The sequence below is a fragment of the Pinus tabuliformis genome, chromosome 3_2 (assembly GCF_031772625.1).
Source record: "Pinus tabuliformis cultivar Carrire ecotype Pingquan chromosome 3_2, CPIR1, whole genome shotgun sequence".
NCBI lineage: Eukaryota > Viridiplantae > Streptophyta > Pinopsida > Pinales > Pinaceae > Pinus > Pinus tabuliformis.
In genome coordinates this window covers 514,202,176-514,221,549 of record NC_142302.1, presented here as the reverse complement: position 1 = coordinate 514,221,549, position 19,374 = coordinate 514,202,176, and positions in this window count along the sequence as shown.

Sequence of the window (19,374 nt, the reverse complement as noted above, 5' to 3'; positions counted from 1 at the left end):
AGGAAACCCTAGTCACATGGAGGCCTTGGCAAGGGAGTGATTTGGGTTCTAAGTCAGGGAAGAGGTGAGTTATCTCAGGGGTTGGGTTACTCCTGGAGGTCCTGTGGCACCTGAGGGAAGTCAGTAAGTTCTTGTTGTGTCGACTCCATTTCCTTAAGGCCATCTAGGAGATTGAGTCATATCTTAGTAGCCCCTCATCTCATGTTTACCCCAAGTAAGCCGATGAAAGTGGGTAGATGTGAGAGGAGGCAATGTTACATCTATGCCCTATCACAAACATGAAATTTCCTTGTCAGGAGGCCCCCACAGGACCAAAGTTACAGAGGTATGGTACATATTTTTCAAAGGTCCAAACTTGCATATCAGAGCTAAAATTATAGAGGTCTCCATAGGTCAAAACTTGCATATCAGAGCTAAAATTATAGAGGTCTCCATAGGTCCAAACTTTCATATCAAGGCAAAAATTACAAAGGACTTCATAGGTCTGAACTCAAAGGAGTTATGTTACAAGAGGCAAGATTGTAGGCCACTTATTGGCCAAGATCTTAGGCAAATAAAGGTTAAGGAGTGCTTGCATCCGACTTAATATTTTTGTATTTTATTTTTTCCAAGGTTTGTTCAATATCTAGAGTGTTTTACTCCAAAAACTAGTCAACAAACTTGAGAAACCTAATCCAAAACCATAGATAAGAATTTCGCTCCTTTAGTCAACATCCAGATTCATGAGAAATGAACCTTTTCCTCAAACTTGATTTTGTTTGTTCTTCCTTTCCTTTCTTTCTTTTCATATCTTCATCTCTGAGTGCCTTCTTCTCTATCTTGTCGAGTTGGATGATTGAAATGGAGAAGGCATTTATTCTATTTATACTTGTTTGACAATGTTTTAAACATACACGTCTTTTGGATAGGGGTTGACTTGAGTTAGACTGGGCTAACATTAGTATTTAAAAACATTACAGTAAGGAAGCCAACTTGTTATGATCACTACACAAATTACATATCTAAAAACACAAAGGTTACAATTTAAGCACTTTCTTGTCATATTTTCTACAACTTGTTTAAGTGCTTTATTGATAAACTGAGTAGAAATATATTGTCCATACTTCCAATGCTCGTTGGAACTGCCAACCCTCACCAACACCTAAGAACTCATGGTCATACTTGTAACAGGTTGGTGTTAGGGAAATTCATCCCACAACCAAAAATTTCAAGAAACTGAGTTGGCATTTTTGTTCTTGATAGGTTAGTTGAAGTGATACACTTAACATTACGAGAATAAGGACATATCTAGAGCATTCAACCTTTCATTAAGCACGTTTTCATAAATTTTGTTTACCTATTAGTGTTTAAAATATCAACCAAAAATGGGTGTGATTAGAGGAATGTGAGATTATAAACAAATAATACATCTATGAATTTTGTATTATATATTATCACAATAGTTATCAATCCTTTTCCTGGCAACTAGTTTTTAGGATTTAGTCACTAGCCTGAAGTATTTCTTTATGGCCAGGGAATTAAGGTTCAATTTCTATTACCAGCTTGATTCATTCTTTAAGAAGGTTCATTATTGTCATAAATGAGAACCATCATCTATCCTCAACATCCCTTGTCTATGATTATTGCAATAAGAAATACCACATTTGTCTCTTCTCTTAAATGGTTAGTTTTTTCATCATCTACTATCGAATATGCTAAAAAGGGTCCTTTGTTTCCAAGTCTATTCCCAAGCAGGATACCTTTATCAACTGGATAACAAACAAGGAATCATTCATTACATAGGTTCACAAACTCTCCATTCCATGTCAAATAGTGGGATCATATTTTTCACAATATTCAAGGGCATACTGTAGGACTTAGTCATTGATATAAGAGGGACAACACTCAAATGGATACTTTTACATCAATGAAAAATATTGTCCAACAATATCCCCCTTTTTCCATTGATGGAAACAAATCTATCATAACTCCCCCTGTCTTTGTGCTTCTTTTATTTCTCTCCCCCTTTGAGATCAATGGAAAATGGGGTGCTCATTTTGACCTATCAACTTCTCCCCCTGAGCTTGTGCTTCTTGGATAAGAAACATTGATGTCTTCTTGGATGCAAGCATATTCTTCTCCTTGTTATTTTTCTACTTGTTTCTATCCAAATTTAATGTGTTTTTGTTAGTGAAATCTTAAGTCCAAGGAGGTCATTATTCCTATTAAAAGCATTCTCAGCCTAGCCAATGAGCTAAGTACATTAATAACTTCATCCGTGCTAGTAGAAGCAATGAGTATCTGGTTAAAGGATTTTTGTGCATCTTATATGCTTCCACTTTGGTATACATAATAACACTGGCATTTCTATTATATTCATCACAACTAATTTTGTTCTATTCTACCTGGTTGCCCTATTCCAAAGTTGATAGATTGACAAATTTACTCAAAATATCAACAGGGTGGAAACAACATATTTCATGCCCACCACTTGCATTTTGGAGAACATTTGGAAGTGCAACTTAACAAGCCTTCAAACACATTGTATTATATCATATTATATTTTATACATACTTTATCAAATTATTTCAATAAGAATTTTCTATCCACATGAAGATAATTCATCCTTTAAATGGAGCATCCCAATCATCTTTGCCTTTGAGAAAGCTTCAACAATTTAGGACAAGATCATGTTCTTCTGATTTTGGCTCCTTTTGTTTCCTTCTCCAAACTTTTGTAGGATTCTTAGATGAATTTTGTTCTTTGACTCTCTTAGGAACCCACTTTTTGCTACTTTTGTGATCTTGAGTTATATGTCCAAGTTTATGACCTTGATAGTATTCTACACTGAACCTGAATGATGGAGCAGTTGAACATTAATAGCCATTAGAGACTTTGTCCTTCCTTCTTCCAATATTCCTTCTAGGGTTTAAATGAATCATAACCTTTGCAATTATTTTTGTAGTATGCTCTACAATCTCTAGCTTTATGATCGAAACTAGTGCATGAATAACAATAACCTGAAAATATCCTTATGTTCTTGGATGAGTATTTTGAAGTTGTTTTCCCTTGGAGGAGCCTCAAACCTTTATTGGTCCTTAATTCTACTTGCATTGTGTATGAATCCTTTGAAATCATCTACATAGCTTCTTGGTGAAGTGATTCATCAAAACTCATCTTTCTTGTTTTCATTGAGACTAGGGTTCTAAAGGATATGGCTCTCAGGTTTTACCTTGGTTTTGATTTTAGGTTATTTAGGGCTTTCATCATCTTTGCATGAAGTCTCATATGTATATCCAATACCTTATTTGTAAAATAATGATCTTTGGCAACTGAGACTGTTATTTAATACTTGTGTGCTCTTCAAATTCTTGTGTATCTTGTCAAATTCATTACTTAAGGAAACAATATCTTATTCAAGCCTTTCACAATCTTATAATATCTTTATTAGTTGTATCTTCATCAACTCTTCTTCTCTCTTTTCTTTTTGTAGTTGAGTTTTAGGGATTTGACTTCTTATTCATGTATCCTTTCTTGTTGATGCAATTTTTCTTCAATCTTGCTAAAATTCTTTAGATATTTATTCTTCTTGGAGCCTTAGGATAAGGACTTCTTCCTTTGTACGGTCAAGGTCTTGATTCTTTTCTTCAATCTCTTTCTTTTATTTTCTCAATTAATTTATTTCTTCTAAAGCAATTATTAGTTCTTTTCAAGGTTTACTTCATCCTTTTTTCAATGTCTTTTCATCTTAATTATCTTTCATGTTTTTGGTGCCTTCGTATACTTCCTTTGATTCATGATCATCCTTGTGCTCTTGTTCCACATGCTCTAGTTCTGATTTTGCAAGTACAAAGCCATATTCTTCATATATCTTTTGTAGTTTTTCCACTTTGATCCACTTTTCCTTTTACAAAATATGATAAGCCATTCAATATTGCTTCCATCACTTTTGCATTTTATTCTTTTGATTCATTTGTAGTTGTGTCTCCAATAAGAACTAATTCCCATTCTTCACAACCAAGTGCCATAAAAAAATGCATTTTGTTGCTCCATGACTCATAATTTGTTCCATCAAACAATAGAGATTTCCCAACCTGATTTACATCTAATTCCATGATTTAGGAGGAGATATCTTCAGAAGGTTTAGATCCTTTCCTTCTTGACTTTCCCATTTGTGTTTATAGGATCTACCTTCCAATTGTTAGATCTTGCTTAAAAGTATTGGATTTGATACCAATTGTTGGACATACTTGGGGGGGGGGGGGGAGATTTGTGGATCAATATTTATTTACAATTGTTATATTATCCCAATTAAGGTCACTTAGTTAAACTAGAACACAATATGTACAATAATAAAAAAATAAGGCTTTGATACCAATTGTTGGAAATACTTGTGTGGGTGGGGGGGGTGGATCAATATTTATTTACAAATGTTATATTATCCCAGTTAAGGTCACTTAGTTAAACTAGAACACAATATGTACAATAAGAAAAAATAATTTTATTAATAGAAACAATGAGGACTCCAATCCTCAAATATTGATCTAGGCTCCAACCCGGTCTCAAAAAGGCTCCAACCTCATTTAGGACTACAATCCTCAAAAATCAATCCAAGCTCCAACCTAGTTTCTTACAGGACTCCAACCTTGTATGAGGACTCCAATCCTCCTGGGCTCCAACCCTCTCCATTTTATTCAATTTTCAAGGTGACTTCAGTATTGTTTCAAGACTTCATCAAAAACTTCAAATATTTCTACAAAATGTCTCCAAGAGAGGCCTAAAAAAATACTCTCCAATCTACCTCTACAAAAACTTCAGGTCTGATTCGACAAGAATTTTATCGTTGCTCCAACAAAACACATCTTCAAGTGTTAATCTTCAAATATTCTCCAAGGAGCACTGCTCCAACAAAACATGTCTTCAAGTGTTGGTCTTCAACTATTCTCCAAGGATGAAAATAAGTCTTCAAGTGTTGGTCTTAACTATTCTCCAAGGATGAAAATAAGTCTTCAAGTACTAGTCTTCAAGTACGATCCAAGGATGACTACTCCAACAAGATACCTATATCAACTCAACAAGTCTTCAAAAATACTACTTCAATAAGGGTTAACAATTCTGCTCCAATTCTATCTTCAAGTTTTCAAAAATAGAAAGTCTTCAACTAATGGATTCAATATTGCTCTAAAGAGACTTCAAGGATGTCTTCTAAAAGGCTCTAATAATGTGCTTCAATATGTTTCTCAAAAGTCCAAGAGAGTGGCTCTAAACAATATCCAATATGCTCCAAGAGTTGTCAAGTTTAGCTCATAAAAGTAGGGCTAAATATTTTTCTAGATAAGGTCAAGATATTCCATAAAGGGGTTTGAGGTTTCTACCCTATAACAAGCCTAAAATTTCCTTGTCATAAGGTCTCCATAGAGCCTAAGTTAGAGAGGTATGGCACATATTTTTCATAGGTCCGAACTTGAATATTAGGGCTGAAATTACAGAGGTCTCCACAAGTCCTAAATTTCATATTGGGCTGAAATTACAAAGCTCTCCACAGGTCCAAACTTGCATATCAAGTTCAAAATTACAAAGGTCTTTAGAATTCTGGACTCATAGGAGTTTTGTTATAGGAGGAAAGATTGCAAACCACTGATTGGCCGATCTCTTAGGAAAATAAAGGTTGAGGAGTGCTAGAATTTGAGGTAATATGCTTGTCTTTTCTTTAGGCTGAGGTTTGTTCAAGATATAGTGTTCTACTCCAAAAATGAGTCAACGAAATTGAGAGACCTAATCCAAAAACATAGATGACAATTTCATTCCTTTAATCAACTTCCAGGTTGATGAGGAATGAACCTTTTCTTTAAACTCAAGCTTGTCTATTCTTCCCTTGTTTTCTTTTTCATATCTTCATCTCCAAGTTCCTTCTTCTCTGTGTTGTTGAGTTAGATGCTTGAAATGGGTAAGGAATTTCTTTTCTTTATACATTTTTGACCATGTTCTAAACAAGCACATCTTTTGGATATGGGCCGAATTGAGTTAGATAGGGTCGACATTAGTATTTGAACACATGACAATGTGGAAGCTGATTTGTTTAGATAACTACACAAATTACATATATAAAAACACAAAGGTTACAATTTAGGTGCTTTCTTGTCATATCTTTTGCAACTCGTTTAAGTGCTTTATTGCTAAACTGAGTAGAAATTAGTTGTCCATACTACCAATGCTTGTTGGTACTCTCAATCCTCACCAACACTTGAGAACTCATGGTCATACTTGTAACAGGCTGGTGTTATGTAAATTCATCCCACAACCAAAAATTTCTAGAAAGCAAGTTGGAATTTTTGTCTTGATATGTTTATTGAAGTGATAAGCATAATATTACATGAGTAAGGACAAATCTAGAGCATTCAACCTTTCATTAGGCACATTTTCATAACTTTTGTTTGCAGATCAGTGTTGAAAATATCAACCAAAAATGAGTGTGATTAGAGGAATGTGAGATTATAAGAAAATTGTACATCTATTAAGTTTGTGTTATATATTATCACAACAATCATCAATCATTTTCCTCGTAGCTGGTTTTCAGTCTTCAGTCACTAACCTGAAGTATTTCTTTATGACCAGTGAATCAAGGTTTAATTTCTATTACTTGCTTGTTTCATCCTTTAAGCAGGTGAAATATTGTCATAAATGATAGCCACCATTTGTCTTCAACATCCCTTGTCTATCATTATTGCAACAAGAAATACCACAACTATCACTCCTTTCCCTTTCAAATAATTGGATTTCTCATCATCTACTCTAGAATATGCTCATAAAGGTCCTCTACTGTCAAGTCTATTCCTAAAATATAGGATACCTTTATTAGCTAGATAACAAACACGGAATCATTCATTACACTAGTTCACAAACTCTCCTATCCATTTCAAATAGTGGGATCATCTTTTTCACAGTATTCAAGGGAACTCCGTAAGGACTTAGTCACCGATTTAACAGGGACAACACTAAAATGGATACTTTGACATCAATGACATATATTGTCCAATAGAATTAAATCTCTTTTCACTCTATCGTAGATCTGAAGTTAAAATGGATCTAGGATGGTATATATGTGTGTGTGTATTTCCTCTTATATTTATTTTTTGGGTACATGGTATTGATAATCCATGGTATTTTCCCATGGTATTAATACATGGTATTGTAACAACACCTATTTACTTTTATTTTTCTTTTTCTTTTTTATCTCATTTTTTTAATTATTAATTTTATTTTATTTTAGTTTTATTTTTATTTTTATTTATGTGTAATTTGACTGAGTCAATACATCTCTTCAATACTGGGCATCTCTTCCATATTAGGTTGGAGAGCACGGGCGCACAATTACAAACCAATAAATATCCATCTTATACACGGATCTATCAAGCCCAATGTTTGATAAATTCATGTTTAAGATGGATCTATATTGATTGTTAGTCCCTACCAAGGTAGGACTATAGCAATCGATTTTCCCATTGACCACTAATAGTTTAGTGTTGACCATGACAACTTCTAATGTTTAAATTTAGAAATCATTCAAGTATTTTTTAATTAAAAAAAAAAAATTGTTACCATTAGAAGTTTAGGTATCTTATTTCATCTTTTTTTACATGTGTCTCATGTCACCCATGAAATTTGGTCACCTTGACAATTCGTTAATTTTCATGGGGATCATGGTTGACGTCTTGTAATCACTAGTACAACCACATTAAAAGTATTAATGTGGTTGATATAGCCGAAGGCTTCATAAAAAAAAAAAAACTATTGTAACAATAAAGTCTTACCAATGCACACATTTACCTAATTAACCATGTATAAAAAGGTTATGGTTCAACTTTAACTTGAGAAAAAAAAGAATTACACGTCTTATTGTAAAATGGACCATTTTGCTAAATTAATTTTTTATATATATAAATGAATGTTATAAATAATAATGAGGAACTTATCATGGAGGAACTTATTAGAATTGGAATAATCTCAAATCCCTAGGAAATTGGTGGGCGAGGAGTCACTTGACACAAATCTAATTTTTTAAATTTATTAGAAGTAATAGACTATTTTGTTGAATAAAATTTGCTTATATAGAAATGAATGTTATAAATAATAATGAGGAACTTATCATGGAGGAGCTTATTGGAATTGGAATAATCTCAAATCCCTAGGAAATTGGTGGACAAGGAGCCACTTGGCACAAATCTATTTTTTTTAATTTATTAAAAGTCAATTCAACCTAACAAAATACACACTACAACCCTTGATAAGAATTAAGACTAAGCATATGCTGAGCATATTCCCTTGAGAATCAATTTAGGCAATCAATAAAAAAAACATCCACCTAAGTTGAAATAAGAAGCCCTCAGTAAAATTTTAAACAAATCAATAATTCAAACCATTTTTTATTAATTAACTCTTTGTATTGACAAATTGTAAATACAACTAAGCATATGCTGAGCATATTCCCTTGAGAATCAATTTAGGCAATCAATAAAAAAACATCCACCTAAGTTGAAATAAGAAGCCCTCAGTAAAATTTAAACAAATCAATAATTCAAACCATTTTTTATTAATTAACTCTTTGTATTGACAAATTGTAAATACAAATATACCATAATGTTAATATGGTTGTGTTAACATATTATTTAGAATTCTACATGTTAAAGCATCAAATAAAGAAAATATCCTAATTAAAAAATATTTATTATTTATTTAAATCAAATTAATGGATATACTCAAAAAAGAGAAAGATAAACTTAAACAAAATTGTAATTATAAACAAACAACATAATGGCTATATAAACTGAAATAATGATACATTTTTAAAGTAAATAAATACATGAAGTTATAGATGATTATATGAAATTGTATAGTAATAAATTTTAAGAATGAAAAATTATATTTAATGTAAATAACTAATTGTAAATACCAACATAACATAACGTTAATAAAGTAAAAAACTCTGACAATTCACCAATTTTCATGGGGATCATGGTTGGCATCTTGTAATCAACATAAAACAAATCAATAATTCAAACTAATTTTTATTAACTAACTCTTTGTATTGACTAATTCCAAATATGAACATAACATAATTCTAAAAACTAATAACGAATTATCATAATAATTATTAATTATAAAAGTTGTATGTAAATAAAACAAATTTAACAAAGTAAAATATTTTTTTAACAAAAGTAAGAAAACATGATTTTAAAAACTAATAACTAAATAATAACATAATTGCTATATAAGATCAATAATGATACATATTTAAAGTAAATAAATACATCAAATTAACTCTTTTAACTCTTTGTATTGATTAATTGTAAATATGAACATAACATAAAGTAAATATGGTTTTGTTGAGTTAACATATATTTATTATTTAACATATATTGTCACTAGCATTATTCTAATCATTGTTTCTACTTAGTTCTTTCAACCTTCATCCAACTCTAGAAGGTAACAAATTAACAAAATCGCATGACCATAAAAAAATACTCGAAAATGAACTCAAATAAATTGATTCATTGCTTTATACGGAGCTTACTAATTCTTCTTTTTACTAATTCTTCTTTTCTTAGTGCAAAGGGGATGCAAACCAATAAGGGATGAAAATTATCTGGAAAGTCTCAGGTAGTAAATTAATGATGTGGAGTCTATAAATTAGCCTAACACTATGATAAAAGAAACAGAAACAGACTGATTTTTGTTGTTATTAATTACTTTGGATGTAAAACTAGTTGATATTTGTTGTTATTAATTACTATGCAAGTATTTACAGAATCTAAAAAGTCGCTAAAAATGAGCAGGCATTTCTAAATATAGTAAGTCCAACGATGTTTTGCAAAGTAAGGTGCTGCATTCAATCTGGATTAAAAGGATCACGGAGAATGAGTAGGCATTTATAAATATAGTTAGTCTAATAATGTTTTCCAAAGTAAGGTGCTGCATTCAATCTGGATTAAAAGGATCACGGAGCAAATACAGATCCCCATGTTCCAACCCCATGAACATCTCCACCCTCTTAGAAAAAATAAGTCGGGTGGTATTTGATTATGGCCACATTCTGGATAATGAAGAAAAGGTCTACACGACTTTGAAGTTCAGTTTATAAGGCTCTAAAATTTAGAATTCAACTAAATTTCAACTTTATATGGCTTTGCGGTTAAGTTTAACTGGTTTTTGTGGTAGCTGGATTGGCATTAAAATGTGTAGAAATAAAATTTCATAGTGAAGTTCTTATCGATGTTAAAAATAAAAATTTCATAACTAAATTATTAATGGATTGAGTGAAATTTTATTGTTTCCAAATATTTTAGAAATTTTCTCAATAATCTGTGAAGCCAAATTTTATATTCATAATATTTTAAAATTTACATACAAGCTTTATATTCAAAATATATTAAATTTACAAACAAAAAGGGTTAATAGGAAAAATAAAGGATTACATTTCAATTTGGAAAATTAATTTCATTTTGGTTTTTGAATATTGATACGTTAAAATGAATTATTGCTTTCATATGAAGTGAAAAATAATTTAAAATTTTGTATACAAAGAATACTATGAAGATAATTATGTGTATCATGTATAACCGATTGGAGGTGTCATTTTTTTTTTAAATAAAATGTGATAATGGAGTAGAATATTCTAAACAATGATAATAGTGGAGTAGTTGATATGGTAGCAGATGTGTATTGATGTAGATCATATAATATAATAGTGTTTCTTAAATATGGATGCATCATCATTAGATTTTTATGGTGTAGTCTAGATTTTTAAGTTTTGTATATTTTATTATTGGTATATGTGTTATATTTTATTTTGTATATTTTAAATTGTGTTTTTAATTTTTTTGGAATGTGATGTCTAAACTTTTTATGAGATTAAGAATTTGAATTATTTAAAATGTGTTTGTGAATATATATTGTGCAAAATTCAAACTTACCATTTTAGGAAATCCTCATTAAATGGATAAAAATATATATAAAAAAAGAAACATCTACATATATAATATACTGATTTGATATATGTTTCGCATAATTTTAACAACTATTGGTTGCAATCAAAAGTTTATAATCTAAGTGGTTGAAGAAAAAAAATCACAATTCAGTCTATAAAAACTTTACTATCATATCAAAAAAAACAACTGAAGTGATAGAATCACTCAACTATATTTATTAAACAACCAATTATTTGCTCCACAATGAGGTTGAGGATTCTTTCACAAAACTTGATGCTAATATTTAGTAGCAGTGTTATAAAACTAGTGTAACTAGAATCAACAATTTCAATTAATTTATGAATAATTTAAGCGTATTTTGAATGAGGTTGAGTGAAATAAAAATTGAAGTGGTTGGCATATAAAGTGATATTTAGCCTATAAAGAGATATTTTATGGAAAGGAAAACATCTATACTATTTGGTTTATGGAAAAAAAAAATAGAAGAATGAGATATTTTAGGCAAAAGGTTACTAAAGTGAAAAGGATGTTGAAACGCTGAATAATTTAAGCATATTTTGAATGAGGTTAAATAAAATAAAAAATTGAAGTAGTTGGTTTATGAAGAGATATTTAACTTATAAAGAGATATTTAATTTATGGAGAAAACTTTTATCCTATTTGGTTTATAGAAATAAAAATTCAGAAGAATAAGAAATTTTATGAACAAGGTTTCGAAAGGAAAAAGATTTCAAAAATTTACATAACACATTTAGATTCACTTTAGAGGGATTATATTTCTTAAAGCATAATTTTTTTTAATAGTGTAAACTTTGCAAACTTTAAAAAAGAATTTATAATTTGAGAGACTTAAATATGAAAATAATTACAAATCCTTTTTTTTTAAGTAATGCACTGATAAAATGTTATAACAACCTCCAGGATTTAAGAAAAAAAAAAAAAAATATGATTGTTCTATAACTTTTGATTTATTATAGTAGCATATAGACTCTACAAAGGTTTTATGGACAATTATTTATAGATTATTATTGAACCGTTTCCCTAGATGCTTAGCTAAGCTTAGTGGTTTCCATGTGTGTAATCGTTATCTAAAATCACCCACCTTCACCATCATCTTAATTTTATTAATCCCATATACTTTCAAGAATATACAAAATGTAGGTAATAATTTATTAAAAAGGAAAATAATTATTTGTAAAACATGTTCCTATTTTTAATCGATCTTTTGTTTAGGTAATAAAATAAATACAAACTCTTTTATCATTTATTGGAGCTAAGTCAAAATTATCTACATGTAATGTAATAGAAACTACATATCTTGGAAGCAAAGGTAACATAGTAGTGTAGTTGATAAAGTTTTTAATTCACTAGAAATATAATTGGTTTTTTAGTTTTAAATTTGCTAGAAATATAAGTGGAATGTAAAATAAAATAAAAAATGCAATAACTAAATCTTTGAATGACACAATATAGTAACCTTTTTTGCATAATACTCGTCATACATGGATCTAGGTGCAATGATTTGGATTGCATGCTTCACTAGGATATCTTAGTAATCTTATGAGTTGTACTTATATCAGTCATGGTTCAAGTTTTTTTATTTCTTGTAAACAACTACACAAAATCATTAAGATAAGGTCATAAAGATTGAATTCATATAAATCCATACATGAATTGAATTAAATGCCTTTGTAATCACTTGGTTTAGGTTAATGATTAAGTAATATATTTGTACATATTTTTTTTTCTAAACTTGTGTGGCAGGGACTACGCTACCATGCCACCGTTGTTTTTCATTGTTTCAATTGCATTTCTTAATGTATAAAATGATTTAACACCTTGAAAAATCCTCTAGGGCACTTGGACTATGTATATTACACAACTTATCCTTGCAATTCCAACAAATCTTTTAACTAACTTTGAAGTATTTTAACTAACATGGACATTGAAATATTTTAATTATCGATCATATTGTCCACATCAATTTTTTTATTAATATATTTTTAAATAAAGGTTAATATTACTTTTCATTTCATATTAAAATATTTTATTTATAATTCACATAATTTTTTAATTATTACTAGGGTGAGCGCATGGAACTGGGTTACAATTTTTGGCGAAGCGAAGGTGCATTTGGTGAAAAATGATGCTCGATTGAGCTATTTAGGTGCTTAAAAATAGCTTTATGGAGCATTTAAAAAAACCCTCAATCGATCCCTTTTCTAACACGAGTTAGAGGCTCAATTGAGAGTTATCGCTCAATCGAGCTATATGTTTTGATCGAGATTGGCAATGGTTAGCCTTCTAATGGCTCGATCAAGCCATAGGCTCGATCGAGTCGCTGGTTAACCACCTATACAGCTCGATCGAGGGTTTATTTAACACTCGATAGAGCAATTTGAATTTTGAATTTAAGAGCTTGATTGAGTGTTTAAAGTGCTCGATCGAGCGTTTAAAGCGGTCGATCGAGCTCCTGAGATCTAGTTTCAACACCCCTTCAGCAAATTTCTCTGCAACACCATTTTGTAACCTAGCGAATTTCTGGCTATGTTTGTCCTTAGGTGGCGAAGTTAATCATGTTGGATTCCTGAAAGAATTCTCTATCCAATGGAATATGAATTTGACACTTACGAATTCACATGATATTTTTCATCTACTTTCTTTTAAACATAATGTTTGAATTTTTTTTGGATAGTTCCAAAGGGGATGAATAAAAAATCAATAACATAAAATATACACAATGAAAAAATTTTAAAAAATACCACTATCTTCATTTATGAATCCTCTTCAAAAGGGTACTCTTGGTTTCTCAATTTATTTAAACAATTGAAAAAAACTTTATGTGAACAAGTGTCTGCAAAATGCAATTGAAATATTACTTCACCAACTTTGTAAAATAATAAAAAAATTATTTTTTCATAAAAAAATAATTTTTTAATATGAAAAACTTAGCTCTCTCCTTGTAGATCCGGTGGTCTGGGTGCAGGTGTAATGGATAATCATTCAAATCCAGAAACAATTTCTGCAAGTTCAGGTGGAACTTCTTCTTGGATTTCCTTTGGAGTATCAATCATCTACCTCCAAACTTGGCTATTCTGCTAATTTAGCAGAACTACTTAATTTTACCCGCAATATGAAAACTTTTCAATTGCCATGGAATCAAAAGGAATTCAAACTTTTGGTTAATTCCTTATCGTGTCCACTTTTTACACAAACATTATCGCGCTAACTCTCTGCCATTGATCTTACCTTTCAATTCGACGATTGTTGGTTTACCCGCTCAACAAAAGTAATCAGCGATCATCCATCGTTAATCAAAGCACACTTGATCCAACGGTTAACAACGATATTGGACGGAGATCTTGCGCAATGTTTATCCACTCGATAAAGTGGTTTTCTCTCTCCACCCGAGTTCTACGTGTCAGTTGATTAATGGAATTGCTTAGAATTTCAAAAGATAGCTTACCACTTTTTCTCCACCTGATAAACAACTACACTGATAAAACCACTTTTCTTTCTTGACTAACGCACGAGCTTATTGACATGCGATGACCGTTAGATCTATTGGATCTGTAAATCAGATAGTTCTAGACTCCTTTGGGTTAACACGATTTTGTCAGGTTTATTTTCTCTCTTCTGCCAAACTTAACACCTCCACTACATTTAACTTGTCTCAACCCATATTCTCCAATGTTTTTAGAACATAACCAAATTATTTCAAAACATGGAAAAAACAAAAAACAAAAAAACGCAAGATTGGCAATATAATACAGATTTTACACACTCTAATTCAAAATCCAACCTGGAAATCAACAGAACTCAGAGATATTTTGAAAGAATAAAACGCCTCCGGGATTGACCAATTACACAGAAATACACAAAGATACATTTTCTGTAACTTAATCTTATACGACCTAATCAAGCTAAATCAGTCAGAAAAATCCCTTTACAATCATTCAGAGCTTACATAAATATTATTTCATTCTAACAATCACATTCTTAATCCATGGATCGAATCTACCTAATCTTAGACAATATCTAATCTAGTTGATATTCTCCTTGAGAATATCAACTGAATCTAAACAACTTGAATTAATTATAAAATCACTCAATCCCTAAATCCTAGCTCAAACCCTATCTAGAAAACTTTGTAAATTGACAGCTAAAGGATCTCACTCCTTTGCTTGTAAACTTTTTCTGTATTTTTGGAATAAATTCGAAGCCTTTTGTCTTCAAGCCTCATGCTTCTGCATCAAGATTATATATATATATATATATATATAGATATTTTACACTAAGTTATGCTACGTCAACACACACACATACCTCTTCAAATGTGTAAAAATTTGCAAGGACAAGCATTTCATTTAATGGAAAATTGAGATATTATACGACACTAAATATTTTTGCAAAAAATATCATTATGACAACAACATAGTTCTCCATAATTTGTTTTTTTACTCCGAATCAAAATTTACAATTCTCATATGAATTTTAAGGGCCTCAATTCCTTAAAAGAGAAAAAACTTGAAATTTCATCATCACATTTGGCCCAAAAGTGTAACCCATCTTCATTCTTTCACCCATTAGAAATTTTTAAATGTCACATATAATTTTATATTAAGAATCAAAACAAAAAAGCCAGTTACAATATGTGTCAAAAGACTTAAACCACAAAACTAGAAAAACAATTATTCACCCACTTGAGCTAAAATCCTTTGACTTTATATATATATATATATATATATATATATATATATATATATATACGTTATATTCAAAAGTGAAAATATAAGATTTCTTCGATATAAAATTGTGTTACATTTCTTTTATATTATATCAACAACCAATTTTATTTTATACAACAAATATTATTTTATGATGTTTTTAATTAAAATTTAATTAAATATACATTTCATTTTTATTTTTTATTATATCTTATATTTGTTCATTTAAAAACTATTTTATTTTTATTTTAAAAAATATTTCAATTTAAAGTTGGAAAAAAATTACACATTTTTATAATATTAAAATATAAAATGCACCTCCCCATACACCAAGAATACAACCAGGAAAACTATTTTTCCCAAGTGAAAAATCCACAACTCCCCGACAATTATTTTGCGAATACAACATAAATGAGATAGGCAAATGCACTATTTATTCCACTAAACCTTGTTGATCCATATTATAAGATTACAGCACTAGCCCGAAGGGCATGTTCCACGTCCACACACATCGTATAAGCCATAGATAATTACCCGTATTACTTAAATGACAAGTTTGGTTATAGAATGATTGCTGCATATTAAATTAACAGTGTCCTATCAATCAGTTGGCATAATACATATGCCCTCATTATGAATTATGAACACGTCCACATATTTTAGCATGCCAAATTTTGGTTCATTCCAAATGTATGTGGCATTATCAAATTTAAATTAAGAAATTTCCATTTGAAAGCCTTCACATGCCCATGGTTGTATCTGGTCAAACACTGGCTTTTCATTTTAATTATATATATATATATATTGTTGGGTTGTGTTATATTCTTTTCACGTAGTTAACAGGGAGTTTGAAGGGCACCCGTAACTCCACTTTATGGGGTCCGGGGCAGCGCCCCAGAAAATTTTGGTTTTGGACCCTATGGTAGGTTGGGCGGACCCACCTATGGTTTTTTGCATGATTTTCACACATGTTTTTTGGACGCGATGGTTTTCGGTCCATGGTATTGTATACTTCGGCATATATAAATATGTATTGTAACATTGAAAGGAACATAATAATAAATCAAGCTGGTAGTCCCGGTTTTGGGATCTAGGGGAAAATATCTGTGTATATGTGTTTTATGTGTTATGCTCTCACATTGTTTATTTTATGTGTTTTAGAATTCGTATGCAGGTAATTTCTGTACGAGGTTAAAACCTACATTTGGTATCAGAGCAGATTTGGCTTCAAAGGGACACCTTTGTTGCTGAGGGGTTTCGCTCGAGCCTGTGGTAGACTCTGTTCAGTGGGAGATCTGTGAGATCGATTTTGGTGGTGAAAGAAGATGGCGAACAGTGGAAAGATAGAGATCGAGAAATTTAATGGTCAGAGTTTTGAGTTGTGGAAACTCAAGATGGAGGATCTGTTGGTGGATAAAGATCAGTGGATCGCGGTAGATCCGGGTACTAAACCAACAGGAGTGTCCGATGAAAAATGGAAGAAGTTGGATCGGAAGGCAAAGAGCACAATATGATTGTGTGTCTCAGATTCAGTATTGTTGAATGTATCAGGGGAAGCTACGGTGAAGGCTTTGTGGGACAAGTTAGGGACTTTGTACCAATCTAAGTCTCTGGTGAATAAACTGTTCCTGCGGAAAAAGTTGTATAACCTGAGGATGAAAGATGGAGACTCGGTGACAGAGCATCTAAACACATTTAATATTGTGGTAAGTCAGTTAACATCTGTTGATATTAAAATTTTAGATGAAGATAAGTGCATCAGTTTGTTGTGTTCTCTACCAGATTCGTGGGATAGTCTGGTTATTGCAATAGGTAGCAATGCAACTGCCTTGCAGTTTGATGAAATAGTCTCAGCCTTGCTGACGGAGGAGATGAGACGGAAAAATATGGAGAGCCAGAATGGTGATGCCTTGTCTATATGAGGACGGTCCTAGAATAGAAACAAAAATAAGTCATCGAGTGGGAAATCTAAATCTAGGGGGAGATCTAAATCTCCAGGAAAACCTGTAAAGGTGGTGTGTTGGAAATGCGGAAAGGAAGGCCACTTTAAAAGGGACTGTAAATCTAAAACTTCTGACAAAGGAAAGGGATCTGATGAGGCTCCTTCTGCAAAGGCGAAAACCACCTCAGATGAAGGTGGGGATGTATACTAGGCTTCTTCAAGTACACATGTAGATCATGAGGCATGGTTGATTGGCTCAGGTGCATCCTTTCACTTCACTCCCCATAGAGAGTGGTTCTGTGAGTATGAGAAATATGATGGTGGTGATGTCTTCTTAGGGGATGACAGGAAGGCTAGAATCATTGGTCGTGGAAAAGTAAAGTTGAAGCTGCAAGGTGGAAGGGTTACAACACTTCCGGGTGTTCTGCATATTCCTGCACTGGCCAGAAATCTAATTTCTGTAAGCAAGTTGGATGATGCAGGTGTAAAAACAGTGTTCGAGAAGGATACCTGCAAGATGGTTCGGGAAGCGCTGGTATTGATGTGGGGAGTTCGGATTGGAACTCTGTACAAGTTGCAAGGTAGCACTGTTCTTAATGGGTGCAATAGTTCTATGGTTCTTGAAAGTGGAGCAGAAGATCTAGTGGTCTCTGGAGAAAAGACCATGCTGTGACATCAAAGGCTTGGTCATATTGGAGAGAAGGGCCTTCGAATACTTCATGGTAAAGGTATGGTAGAAGGTATGAGTAATAGCTCTCTGGATTTTGATTTCTGTGAAAATTGTGTATATGGGAGGCAGAATCGAGTGAGTTTCCCCTCTGGTAGTAAGAGGGAAAATTAGATATTAGAGCTTGTGCACAGTGATGTATTTGTGTTATAGACATTTTTGGACACTGCAACCCCAAGCATAAAATGTCCATAAACCAAGGGCTCCTAAGTCCCTAAAAGTGTTGTTCCAACCCCTAAAGGAACAAGGTCAACTAATTACAGCTTCTCCTAGAAGTTCTCCATGAAAAACTACTCAGAACTGGTCAAAACTAGATCATTTCACCTACTCCATAGGCAAAGTGCGTTGCATCTCACCTAAGTACACTCAGTGGGTGCGCTTCATTTCAAAAATCCCTTCTATGGGGTGCGATGGGCGAGAAGAGACAAATGGCAGTGTCAATCCGCGAGGTGGAGAAGCATAGAATCTTCCAGAAACTTCTCCTGTGACACTTGCCTTCCTGAATTCGACGAGGGATGAGTAAGAGATCATCAATCTCCAAGTGGAAGCAAGAACTACCAGAGGGAAGACACTAATCAAATCACAAGCTGACTCATCTCCCTTACAGATATCTATATATGGATCCCTCATCCCAGAGATCCAGAGGCTGGAATGTTGCATCTTGTAAGGAATTGTTGTTGGCTTCTTGAGGCAACACCATAGTGTTGGGTGATCTAAGCTTTGTATGAGGTGAAGAAGGGCTTACTTGCTGAGAGGATGATGCTGGGTCAGAACAACTGGTTGTAACTCTCTTGGCTCTTTCTTGATTATCAATAAAGCTATTCAAGTTTTCCTCCATACTCTTGTGTAATCTATGTTTTGTGCATTTGTATGGTCAATTTACATCTGATCCTAGATTGTTTATGATAATAGATCCATGTTCTTGTATAGTGTTATGCTGCTTTGATTCTACAGGTACTCTGTGAAGCCGGGTATACGAGAAAGCAAGTAGAAAAGAACTATCAGAAGAGAGAG